The sequence below is a fragment of the Trachypithecus francoisi genome, unplaced genomic scaffold (genome assembly GCF_009764315.1).
Source record: "Trachypithecus francoisi isolate TF-2019V2 unplaced genomic scaffold, Tfra_2.0 Lachesis_group11, whole genome shotgun sequence".
Lineage (NCBI taxonomy): Eukaryota > Metazoa > Chordata > Mammalia > Primates > Cercopithecidae > Trachypithecus > Trachypithecus francoisi.
Genome location: NW_022681456.1, coordinates 27341078 through 27355030, shown reverse-complemented (window position 1 = coordinate 27355030; position 13953 = coordinate 27341078). Strand labels below are relative to the sequence as shown.

The following is a 13953-nucleotide window of genomic DNA, read 5'->3' as shown; positions in this document are numbered from 1 at the left end:
TATAAGCATGGACGATTCTTTCCTGCCTCTCAGTTTCCTTATTTGTAAGAAAGATAAAAATGGCACCTTCTTCTTCCTAGGCTTGCTATATTAAATGTGACATGTTTATATCAAATGTTTAGCACAGTGCTAGTAAAGGCTCAAGAAATATTGCCTGGGCCAGGCGCCGTGGCTCAAGCCTGTAATCCCAGCACTTTGGGAGGCCGAGACGGGCAGATCACGAGGTCAGGAGATCGAGACCATCCTGGCTAACACTGTGAAACCCCGTCTCTACTAAAAAATACAAAAAATTAGCCGGGCGTGGTGGCGGGCAACTGTAGTCCCAGCTATTCAGGAGGCTGAGGCAGGAGAATGGCATGAACCCGAGAGGCGGAGCTTGCAGCGAGCTGAGATCTGGCCACTGCACTCCAGCCTGGGGGACAGAGCGAGACTCCGTCTCAAAAAAAAAAAGAAAGAAAGAAAAGAAATATTGCCTGTCAGCATTATTTGTATCATCATCTTGAAAACCCCCTGCAAGAATCTATGAAAAGAAAGAGGGCTGGCCCCAAACAAAAGGCTCCAGAGGAGGCGTTGGGGTGAGCCGGAGCCTTGCAGCTGTGGAAGCCTGTGTGTTTAACTTCGGGGACTTTGGCTAACTTCTCCATTGGCATCCCCTTTAGCGCACAGATCCTCATAACTCTCAGAAATACCTGTGAGATTTCTCTTCCTCACTTGAAGTTCTAACAATTCACTGAATTCATTGTCATTCCATGCTGAGGGAGTGTCCCTTGGAGCCTGGAGGCTCACCCAGTAATCCCACGCAGGTGTCAGACAATGCCTGATGGGCAGAGAACATTGTGCTCCTGTCTGGCTCCCTGCCGGTCCCACCTTAGCACTGGGAGCAGCCTGGGAGTTGGACGTGTCTGAGGCGAGATGTGGGGCCAGATTTGAGTCTGAGATGCTAATCTGCCCAACTGAAGGTTTCACATCTGTCTTGGCAAACACAGGCACATGAAATCTAAAGAGTCAGTTACAGCTCTGAGTAGGCGGGGTGGGGTCCCCGGGCATTGAATACAGGTAGGGCTAGATGCCTACCCTGACAAAGCAGGCACGGCAAATCCCACAGGGCCCTGGACCACTCAAGATATTGAGTGTGGGAAAGAATGGGGCAGGAAATTGTTATATAATGCTGGGTCTTTGGAATCAGGCTCTGTTTGAATGCCAGATCTTATGCTTCTTATACTTCCATGGTTTGAAGTATATTACTCAACCTCTCTTAGAACCAATTTTCTCATGTCAAAGTGGGGAAAATAATAGTACCTACAGTTGTTATGAGTATTAAAGGAGATTTTTAAAATTGTTTTAACTTTATGTTCTGAGATACATGTGCAGAACATGCAGATTTGTTACATAGGTATACATGTGTCATGGTGGTTTGCTGCACATATCAACCCATTATCTAGGTTTTAAGACCCGCGTGCATTAGGTATTTGTCCTAATGCTCTCCGTCCCCTTGCCCCCCCTTCCCCTGAAAGGCTCCAGTGTGTGAAAAGATAATTTAATAAAGCTTTCAGCATAGTGTTTGGAAAATTGTTAGTGCTCAATACATACAATCATCATATTAGCATCTAATATATGTAAGCTGAAAGCTACAAAAGCTCTGAACAATCAGTGAGAAACTGTTGTGTGCTCTGGGAGGGATACTGGACTGTATTTTATATATTTTAATGCTGCTTACATATCCCCTAATGGTGTCAGGAATGAACAGAAATGGTGTTGTAATTCTTAAACATATCTAATTCTTTTTTTTTGTAACGGAATTTCGCTCATCGGCCAGGTTAGAGTGCAATGGCACAATCTTGGCTCACCGAAACCTCTGCCTCCTAGGTTCAAGCAATTCTCCCACCTCAGCTTCCCGAGCAGCTGGGATTACAGGCACCCACCACCATGCCCAGCTAATTTTTATATTTTTAGTAGAGACAGGGTTTCACCATGTTGGCCAGGCTGGTCTCGAACTCCTGACCTCAGGTGCTCCACCTCCCAAAGTGCTGGGATTACAGGTGTGAGCCACCACATCCAGCCCTGTAATTCTTAAAGTACAAGTTTTGTCAGTGCCTACTGTCTACTCAGCACTGTTTGTTGTTCTGAATAAATAAAATTATGTGACATAATCCCTGCTTTCAAAGGGTGTTCAATGTAAAGGTAGAAACAACATAAGCAAAGATAAAAATTATATAAAAATGTAAAAAGCCTAAGATAAGTTCTATCGTCAAACACTAATCTGGGTGGCAGTGACCATAGTCCCTGAGACAATTCCAGAAATACAGAGTTCCAGGAGTAGTAGAAGGAATGCCTCTGCTCTAGCTGGCTCCCAGGTGTCCAGCAGGTAGCCTTTTGTACAGTGACCCAGAGGCCCAGGCTTTTCCCATCTGTTACTCCGCAATTCCCCTAGGGCCGCAGAGACTTCTGGATCTCTCCTAGTGGACCACACAGGGAGATTTCACCGCTCGGCCCAGAAGTGGAACCCTTCCTTTCCACTGGCACTCAATATTCAGTCACACGGCTATTCCTAACTGCAGGGAAGGCTGAGGAATGCAGTCTAGCCAGGTATCCAGGAAGACCATGGACATCCATAAGCTCTCACAGTCTGTGCCACCCAAGGCAAGACTCAAACTACTCATCTGAGAACAAAAGGGATCGAGACACTTAGCTCTAAAGGCTGACCCCATACTGGAGAGCTATAGGGTCCAACATCGACAGAGATACAACAGCCTTGGTTGTAATTTTAGAAGAGGCCTGTAGGTATCTGAATGGCCAGTTGTACAGATGGAAAATAGCAGTCTGAAGCAAAGAGCTCCAGGCTGTGACTAAGTCATTAGGAGCACCATAACCAGAGGCTCTTCCTTCCGCCCCACTCCACCCCCCTCTCCCCCGGAAAAAACAAATTGATCCTATGCAGCAAGATCTTTGCCAGTGAGTCACGGAGCGGAGGCACCAGGCTGGAGCTTGAAGGATGCTGCCAAGATGCTTTGACCGTAAAAATGTTTACAACATGGCTGGATTCAGCCCAGACAGGAAAGGGATAAAAAGAGAAAACAAAAGAAGTGTCACCTTGTGGCTGCAGCTGCCCACAGACAGATCACCCCTGGCAAATTCCTGGTCCTGAGCAAACAGCCTTGAGAAGCAGGCAGGGGAGGGAGGTTAAGAGGACTGGACCACAGACACCTTGAACTCAGAAGATCCAAAACCACCCAGTATTCCATGTCCTGGTAAACTGTATCCCCATCCAGTAAGCTGCCTGAGTTAGAAAGGTGGGTGTCATCACTGATTCTCCACTCAATCACCAAGCCCCACGGATCTGAATTATCTCATATCCCTTCCCATCTACCCACCTCTACATCCCTGCCTTAGTTCAGGGTCCCCCGCTTCCTCACCTGGGCTAACAGATCTACAACTTGACTCCAGTTTTCCCTCCTTCCATAATTCATTTAGTCCTCTAACAGATATTTATTGCGCATTCGGACACTAGGATGATCACAGATACTAGGATATCTGCCTTCCCAATGTCCTTTATCATCTTCTTCTTCACCAACTGAATCCCAGCTTGGTATGAAAGTAACATGCACCATCAAAAACATATCACCTTCACAGCCTTCTTTGCAACTAAAGGCTACCTAGGCAGATATCTCTAGAATTGGCATCTTTCCTTGAATGTAAAAAAAAAGAAGGGTGGGGAGGCTTCCAAGGAAAAAGCATTTTTCTCCTTCCCCTTAGCCCTTGTTCTCCTTTCAGCATGAAGCGTGGACGTGACGCCCGGAGATGTAGCACCCACCTTATAATCATGAGGAAGAATGCCACGTGTGGAGGATGGTGCCGCAGGAATCTGGAAGAGCTGGATCCTGGACGACTTGCTCAAGCAGCTGCATGTTCCTCCTGCCACCTACTTCTGGATATTGTGTTAGGTGGGTGTCTTCATTTCCTACTGCTGCTGTAACAAATGACCACAAACTTAGTGGCTTAAAACAACATGTATTTATCTCTTCCAGTTCTAGAGGTCAGAAGTGCAAAATCAGTTTCTTGGGGTTAAACCAAGGTGTTGGCAGAGCTGGTTCCTTCTATTTCCTCTAAGGGAAGAATTCTTTTCCTTGACCCTTTTGATTTCTAGTGGCCACGTTTGTACCTCAGCTTGTGGCCTCTCCCTTTATCTTCAAAGTACATCCCTGCAATCTCTGCTTTCATTGTCATGCCTCTTCTCTTCTCTGGCTCCTGCTGCGGACCCTTGTGAGAACATCAGGACAATCAGGATACATCAGGGATATGAGGGTAATCCAAGATAATCTTTCCATTTCAAGATCCTTAATTCAACCACATCTGAAAAGTCCCCTTTGCCATATAGGGAATCATATTCCCAGGTTACAAAAATTAGGACAAGGACATCTTTGAGGGCCATTATTCAGCCTACTACAGGAGGAGAAAACAAACCATTTACTTGTGTCAACCACTATTTTAGGATTACCTACAGCTCACAACTCAGAGTTGAAGGCGATCAGAGCTGATACCACTGCCCTCCGTGTCCCAGGCACTGTGCTTGGTGCTGGAGATGTTCCAACCAGGCTGAGTATCCCTAGCACAGTCGGCCATCTGTGTTTGCAGCTATGTATTTGCTTTTGACTGCCTTCTGTGAACTCCACAGGGCAGGAGATGGGTAACTTACTCTTTTCTATGGTCTCACACCAACCCAGGGCCTGACACTTGCAGTGCTCAAAGAACATTGGGTAAGCAAATGAACTCAAAAACTCAGCAATGAATGCAAAAACTCAGCTGTCATGACTCAGCTACCAACTCCTAAAGACAGAAACCTGAGTTAATTCTAAGCATCACTGAACAGTAGTGTGGAGGCTATTGATTAAACACTCTGTCCCAGCAATCCCCAAAGAGAATTCCATGGAACAGATGCTGGATAAAGCACAGGTGGAAGGTTCCCTGAAACAAATATGTTTCGAAAATCCACACATGCCTACCTCTTAAAGTTTCAACTCTGAGATGTTCCATAATAAAGAAATCTGCTTAACTTCAACTCATCATTTCCCAAACTTACTTGGCACAATGTCCATTTTTACCTTGAACACACATTAATCCCCTATGGAAACATGGTTCCTTGGCACACACTTTGGGAAACACTGCTCCACCCTTCTCAGGACTGGTCTGGGAACTAGGTCAGTCCACGGTCTGCAGGTGGACTCAGCAGGTGATCAGGCTAAAAGTGGACTAACGCTGCCAAACATAGGAGCAGCCATTGTCAGGAAGGGCTTTGGGGTGGAGCTGGACTTCTAAGGCTGGGTAGCATTTGTCCTGGCAGAGGGGAAGGGGGATATAGTCCTCATTTATCCCAAAGCCTGTTTGGCTTATTCCAAATGGCCCAGGTACAGATTCAATGAACCCAGACGAACAGTGTCAAGCAAGGGCACCCAAAGGCATTTTTCTTGAATGCCCTGATCCCAAGCCAGCTGACCATTTCCCAGCTACCTCCAGCCAAATGGCAGCCAGAGCATGAGGACCTCCTCCACAACAGCCTTCCTGGATGGGGACTTCCTTTGCTCTGCCGTAAGAATCCAGGTGACCTTATGGCCCCTCTGCATTCAGATCCATCTGTGTTAAGAGAATGACTGCTCTCTGCTTCCACTTAGCAGCCAGCATTGACCAGGCTCGAGGGAAGTCCCCCACCCCTCCCACCTCATGCACAAACATTTTCTGGTCTGCCTTGGGGCTCTGTATTCATTATGGGACATTTGTCTATGAAATAACAAAGCTGAACATGATGTTGAAGATCCTTTTCTGTGGTTTTCATATTGATATCTGCAGAGCCCTGGGGGCTCATCAGGGACACCCTGGGGTCCAGTAATACAGACATGGGGCAGCTGATGGAGGCTCCACTTTCACCATTTTTGTATTGAACTGCATGAATGTTCATATCGGTGAAAGAATTCATTTATATCCCATGTAAATAACTTAAAAAAATTTTTTGAACCACATTCTTTTGGTCAAGGTCTTTATATTGCAGATAGGAAAACTGAGTACCAGAAAAGGAAAGTAAGCACCCAAGGCTGCAGAGCAAATTAAAGGCACAGTTAGAAGAGACTCCAGGTCTCTTGACTCCCAGTTTCCATCATACTGTGCAATTCCCAGCATGGGTGGCACCAGACCAGAATAGAGCATTTGATGCAAAATCTTTAAGAGACATACTTTTTTTCCCCCAATTCCCCAAATTTACTACATTGATAAGGAGGAATTTTAACTTTTATAGGATATAAAAAGTGGCATAAAATAGACTTTCACAAATAAATCTGGATTACAATAAGGAGCAGGCTTCCTAAAGGAACGCCCCAGGAACCCCATTGGGTCAGTTAACTACTTTACCTTCCTTCTATTTTGAAGGTTCCACTGGCTATAAAATGAATTTTCATATAAGAATCTCCTTCCATCCTTCAACCCTCCCAAACCCTATCCACCTCTCTTCTCACCAGCTTGTTGGTCATTTTTTAGCAACATTACCCTAGCCAAGGAAAGAAAAGTATTTTTAATCCTGAGAAGGCTTAAAACATGGAATATGTCCTGTGTGTACATATTCCAAAATAGTTAACCACTTTCCATCCCACAAAGAGTAGGTATTAGCCCAATCTACTTCCTGATGCAACCCTTCTCCTCCACCCACCATCTCCAACTCAGGATAAATCAACAAAAAGGACTCTCTTTACTTTTCAGAAGACATGATAAAGAGAATATACATCTATAGGAAATGTAAGACAGTAATCCCCAATTTGCCAACTTCAGCACTTTTGTCAGGAAAGGCTTTGTGAAATTTAAGTAGGGTCACAGGACCCACTCTTTGTTTCAATCGAGCATGTACACTCTCCCGCTCCTTTCCTGCACCCTTCTCCCTTTGACAACTCTCTTATTTGAGTACAGATTAACCATTTGTTTTCAGGGAAGTACACTCTCTACGAGACTAGAATTATGACCGGAAAACAAAATGAGGATCTGAAGCTCAAAATGGATAAGTAACCTACTCAGTGTCACACAGCAAGTAAGGGGTGAAGCCCGAATTCAGATCTGGGTTTCAGACTCCAATGCTCGTATTTTCTCCACTGGGGCCTTAGCCTCCAAGACATGTAATATTAACAACATGGTCTAACATTCATGGAGGTCTTGTTATGTGCTAGGCACTATGCAAAACTGCTGTCCTTGAAGAAGTATAAAAATAAACACCTCCACAAGGAAAAGGAGTACCTTTCGGATTTTCAGTCTCCCTCTGTCCTCCAGTTGAGACAGGCAAAAAACAATCATCCATCTCTGGAACTTACAATTGAATGGTATAAGATCCACAGACACAGGCAACCAATTGAATACTCATCTTTACAATCTGACCTCTTGCATTTGGAAGAAAGAAACATGATCCTCTTAACTCTTCAGATGTCTCTCAGCATATCACATCCTTTGGTCTTGCCAGATCACAGAAACAAATGGCAACATCGCTTTCACAGTACCTGTCTGAATATTGGATGTGACCTGCTTCTTAGATATTACCACTCCCCTACGACAATCAAGCATACCAGATATTTTAGGAGTGTTCCAGATTCAGTATCTGTCCTGTTATCCACATAAGTGGCTTGTTGAACCTTGCAGTTACCATGTAAAAACCCCACAGATCTGCCCAAATAGTTAACGTGAACCTCGTGTCACCAAAACCTATAGTTTCAGTATGGGCTTGAACTTGCCCCTGGAATTGCTTGAATTTATGACTATTTCAGAGGGGTCGGCTTTAAAGTTGCAGTTCATGATCTCAGAGGCTGGCATGAACCTTTTCTAACAGGTTGGTTTCAGAAATCAAAGATTCCAAAGATTGAAGTGTCATCTGTGTTTTGTAGGCAGGTATCTACTTAATCACTACTTCATTGCCTGAGGAGAGACTCATAATGTGTGTATGTATTCCAAAAGAATTTGGTTTCCAAGTTGGCAATAAATATCATAAGTTTCCAAACTGGGCATGTTGAGGCATTTGACATATCACGCTGCAGATCTAAGAACAAGACAAAGGGTGTTTTTTTTTTTTTTTTTTTGCCAGAATAGAATGGTGAGGAAGCTAAGGACACCCAAAGTTCTCTCATCTAAAGATATTTCACTGCCACTATTTCCATTTTGCTACCTTAGTCACCAAAAATTCTACCCACCATGAATGTCCAGGCCCCTCTTCCCTTAGGTTAAAGCAACCCTAGTGTGTCCATCAGTGATGAAGATTCACTGGGCTTCAGGACCCAGGAAAGCCAGCCAGAGGGAAAAGCATTTAACAAAGGCTAAGGCATAGTCAGTCAAAAATATAAGAGTTAGTTTATAGGGATCGGAAGAGAAGCAACTGCACCTTCAGTGTTTCTCTAGCTCCAGTCCTACTAGAGAAATTGTTCCAATCCTACTAGAAAAATTGCTAGAACTTGTTCTCCTTACACTGTCCTTTAACCCCTTTGGAGTCACTAGACAATCTCAGATGTGCCCGGGAGCAAGTCTTCTATTGCTCTTTGACTTCTGCTCCATCAGGAATATTTGCTGTCTCCACTTCTGCTGTCCCCAAAGCCACCTCTAGCTACCTTGTCATTATCACTGCTAGCCTTAGTCTCCTAGCCTTGCCAGAAAGACCTCCTTCCATTCTATTCTCAGCACTCGTTTCCTGAAAACCCAATCAAGAGCCTCTCAGCGTTGGGTTGGAGAAGTGATACCTATCTGATGTATTGAACATCACTCACCCTCTTATGACTGTCTCATGCCCCAGAAACAAACCTATGCACCTCTACTCTTTATTTAGGGTGAATTCTAATACAGAGTTTTTCTTGATTCCTCCTATAACCCACCCCAATGTTCTTCCAAACTCATCTGAATAATGTTTCCATTCTCTCATTTAATCGCCACCGCAACAACACAGGACAGATAATCTCTATGTAGGTCATCCTTTACACCCCTGGTGTTTCTCTAAGACACACAACCATCATGGGAGTAAAATGAGGCAAGTTAATAAGATTAAACTGCATGTCTCTGATTCTAGCCACCCCTCCCCTCTTTCAAGATCTCAGGTGCTCCTGAGAGTTCCCTCTTCCAAGGGGACCACTTCTCCCACGCTCACAAATGAGCTTTACCCTCCCCCAGTACCAGACTTCTGCTGCCTTTAAACCAATTTAAAGGACCAGATTTACTGAACAGAAGAATGTCAGAAAGGGTGCTGTATTAGCTTCCCACTACCACCTCCAATGCTATCTTTCACTCCTGCACCCTGAATCCTCCCAAGCTCTTAGTGCCTGCAATGGCCATCAAATTTGTCAACATGCCACAATGTTAGTCATAAGGAAATTATGACCAAACTAGCCAGGATTCTTAGGGTGGCAAGTGATACCCAAGTCAAGGTGAATAAGCAGAGAAGCGATGTTTTTAGGTCACATCACTGAAGAAACCCGGGGTTGTGCAGTATTCAGGAATCTTGGTCCCCTCCCTCTCTCCTCTCTGCTCCCCTTTGTGCTAGCTTTATTGCCAAACAAGCTCCCTCCTTATGGTGGCAACATTGGTCAGTGTGACTGTCAGCTCCAAATTTATTGCTATGCATAGCAGGAAAAGGGAGAAAATAGTTCTGGAATAATAGTCATGGCAAGGTCTCTCATTGCCTCAGTTTGTGTAACATACCCATCCTTCAACCAATCACTGCGACCAGAGGAAGATAAACTTTAGGTCATCTGCTCACCCCTGGAAACACACATGGTTATAGGAGAGTGTTGGTTTCACCTAAACTAAGTAGAATAGTTTCCGGAGAGGAAAGAAAGATTCTGTCACTAAAATAAGAGGAAAAAGAATGCCAGGAAAGCAAAAGCAACCTATTCCCAAATAGACTTCATTCCAAGATCTTACATTTCTCTTTACTCCTTTAGGCTTGCTCAGAAACTGGGGTAAAACAAGGTTTGCCATCTGATCTTTGACAAACCTGAGAGAAACAAGAAATGGGGAAAGGACTCCCTATTTAATAAATGGTGCTGGGAAAATTGGCTAGCCATAAGTAGAAAGCTGAAACTGGATCCTTTCCTTACTCCTTATACGAAAATTAATTCAAGATGGATTAGAGACTTAAATGTTAGACCTAATACCATAAAAACCCTAGAAGAAAACCTAGGTAGTACCATTCAGGACATAGGCATGGGCAAGGACTTCATGTCTAAAACACCAAAAGCAACGGCAATAAAAGCCAAAATTGACAAATGGGATCTCATTAAACTAAAGAGCTTCTGCACAGCAAAAGAAACTACCATAAGAGTGAACAGGCAACCTACAGAATGGGAGAAAATTTTTGCAATCTACTCATCTGACAAAGGGCTAATATCCAGAATCTACAAAGAACTCAAACAAATTTACAAGAAAAAAACAAACAACCCCATCAAAAAGTGGGCAAAGGATATGAACAGACATTTCTCAAAAGAAGACATTCATACAGCCAACAGACACATGAAAAAATGCTCATCATCACTGGCCATCAGAGAAATGCAAATCAAAACCACAATGAGACACCATCTCACACCAGTTAGAATGGCAATCATTAAAAAGTCAGGAAACAACAGGTGCTGGAGAGGATGTGGAGAAATAGGAATACTTTTACACTGTTGGTGGGATTGTAAACTAGTTCAACCATTATGGAAAACAGTATGGCGATTCCTCAAGGATCTAGAACTAGATGTACCATATGACCCAGCCATCCCACTACTGGGTATATACCCAAAGGATTATAAATCATGCTGCTATAAAGACACATGCACACGTATGTTTATTGCAGCACTATTCACAATAGCAAAGACTTGGAATCAACCCAAATGTCCATCTGTGACAGACTGGATTAAGAAAATGTGGCACATATACACCATGGAATATTATGCAGCCATAAAAAAGGATGAGTTTGCATCCTTTGTAGGGACATGGATGCAGCTGGAAACCATCATTCTTAGCAAACTATCACAAGAACAGAAAACCAACACCACATGTTCTCACTCATAGGTGGGAACTGAACAATGACATCACTTGGACTTGGGAAGGGGAACATCACAAATCGGGGCCTATCTTGGGGAGGGGGGAGGGGGGAGGGATTGCATTGGGAGTTATACCTGATATAAATGACGAATTGATGGGTGCTGATGAGTTGATGGGTGCAGCACACCAACATGGCACAAGTATACATATGTAACAAACCTGCACGTTATGCACATGTACCCTAGAACTTAAAGTATAATAAAAAAAAAAAAAAACAACAAGGTTTGCAAGTATGGGGGTGAGGACATCAATGGATGCTTGTGTGAAGAGCTGAGACCTGGAATGTCAGGAGAAAGAAAACAGGGACAGCTGTTGATTCCAATTCAAACTGGCCTTGGACAAGTTTCTTTCTCTACCTGGGCCTCTGATCCTCATTCATGAGCAGATTGGTCTAAATAATTGCCTTAATTCATGGCCTTTGATCTCAACAAAGCTTCATAATTGCACTATGATCAAACTTGAGCATTGAAATACTAAAACCTATTTCCAAGCTGTTCTTAACTATGCCCAGATATGAATATTTCAGCAGCTCAAAAGCAATGCCAATAGTCTTGCTGACAATCTTCCAGTCAAAAATTTGTTAAAAGACATTTATCACCTCTTAGAATCCATAAAGCAGTTCTCCTTTTCAAATATGTTTATATATATAATATATACAACAATATGTATATGAATATGTTCCATAAACCTTCACAATTTTTCTAAGTTGGTCATCATGCAGAAACATTGTTCCAATTAAACAAGATGGCCTCAAATTCCTTTCTTCTCTAAAAAATCTATGGTTTTATGAGTTTTTTTCAGTTGGAAAATGGTGTCACCTCTCAGTATTCTACACCTATGAGAAAACCAGTTTTTATCATAGAATCATAAATGAACACCTCAATCTATCTTATGGCAGTTTTAGCCAATTAAAAGTACGATGCCATTAAAAAAGGAAGAAAGCATGGTGCCTAACCATCACAATTATGAGCATGGCTATAATAAAAAAAAGACAAGGCCGGGCGCGGTGGCTCACATCTGTAATTCCAGCACTTTGGGAGGCCAAGGCTGGTGGATCATGAGGTCAGGAGACCGAGACCATCCTGGCTAACACGGTGAAACATGGTCTCTAAAAAAAAAAATAAATAAAAATAAAAAATAAAAAAATTAGCCAGGCGTGGTGGCAGGCACTTATAGTTCCAGCTACTCGGGAGGCTGAGGCAGGAGAATGGCGTGAACCTGGGAGGCAGAGCTTGCAGTGAGCCAAGATTGCACCACTGCACTCCAGCCTGGATGACAGAGCAAGACTCTGTCTCAATAAACAAACAAACAAACAAATAAATAAATAAATAAAATAAAATATAATACAAGTGTTGGGGAGGACTGGAACCTTCATACAGTGCAGGCAGGAATATAAAACGGTGTAGCCACTTTCGAAAACAGTCTGGCAGTTTCTCTAAATGTTAAACATAGAGTTACCATATCAGCCTGCAGTTTTATTCCCAAGTATAAACCTAACAGAAATCAAAACATATGTCCACACAAAAACTTGGACATGAATGTTCAGAGCAGCATTATTCACAATACCCAAAAAATGGAAACAACCCAAGTGTCTATCAACTAGTGGATTAATAAATACAACATAGTAATTCATACAATCAAATATTATCAGGCCATAAAAAAGAATGAAGTACTGATACGTGCCACAGCATGGATGAACCTTGAAAATATTATGCTGAGTAAAAGAAATGAGTCACAAAAGAACACATATTATATGATTCCGTTTATATGAATTGTCCAGAACAGACAAAGCTATACAAACAGAGAATAGATTAGTGGTTGTCAGGTGCTGGGCGAAGGGGATAAATAGTAAATGACTGCTAGTTGGTATGAGGTTTTTTGTGGGGAGTAATGAATATATTCTAAAATTGATTGTACATTGTGCTGGTGGTTGCACAGGTCTATGAGAATACTAAAGACCACTCAACTTTACATTTTCAATGGGTGAGCTATATAGTATGTTAATTATAGCTCAAGAAAGTTTTTTTTTTTTTTTTAAGTATTGTGACTAAGATCTGGTTGGCAAACAAATTAATATTGCTTGTCAACTACATTTAATTAGTGAAAGGATAAGAGGATTTTTTTCCCTGCACAATTTCCATTCCCCCTTCTGCTATGCTATGATACCTTTTTTCCTCTAATTGCCTCCTTTTTTTTTTCCTTGTAAGTTTTTATTTCTATAGGTTTTTGTGAATAGGTGGTATTTGGTTACGTGAATAAGTTCTTTAGTAGTGATTTGTGAGATTTTGGTGCACCCGTCACCCGAGTGGTATATACTGAACCTGATTTCTAATCTTATTCCTTACCTGCTTCCCACCCTTTCCCCCTGAGTCCCCAGAGTCCATTGTGTCATTCCTATGCCTTTGCATCCTCATAGTTTAGCTCCCACTTACGAGTGAGAACATAGGATGTTTGTTTTTTCCAGTCCTGAGTTACTTCACTTAGGATAATAGTCTCCAATCCCACCCAGGTTGCTGCGAATGCCATTAATTCATTCCTTTTTATGGCTGAGTAGTATTCCATCTGATAAACGTACCACAGTTACTTTATCCACTCATTGATCGATGGGCATTTGGGCTGGTTCCACATTTTTGCAATTGCAAATTATTATGCTGTGATATTGTTTGGGAAGAAGCACTGCACAGCATTTTCCATTTTATGTGTTCCCTGTGAAGCTGCCTTCATCATTTCTACCCCTTTAGACCCGAAGGAGGGAACACATGACCAGCCTAAGCTAATCAGCACATACCCCTCCCTTGGTGACAGTGATTGGTTCAGTAATAAGTACATGATGCTGTTGGTGACAGTGATTGGCTGAGAGATAGGCAT

General features: G+C 42.8%; 1 long non-coding RNA gene across 1 annotated transcript in view; it reads right to left on the bottom strand.

Moving 5' to 3' along the window:
* LOC117089485 overlaps positions 1-7497 on the bottom strand; it is a 195562-nt gene extending 188065 nt beyond the window's left edge. Inside the window, exons 1-2 of the long non-coding RNA XR_004439631.1 lie at positions 7405-7497; positions 3812-3964 (exon numbers count right to left, since the gene is read on the bottom strand). This is a non-coding gene — a long non-coding RNA (uncharacterized LOC117089485). The remainder of the gene's footprint in view (positions 1-3811; positions 3965-7404) is intronic.
* Positions 7498-13953: the final 6456 nt, after the last annotated feature.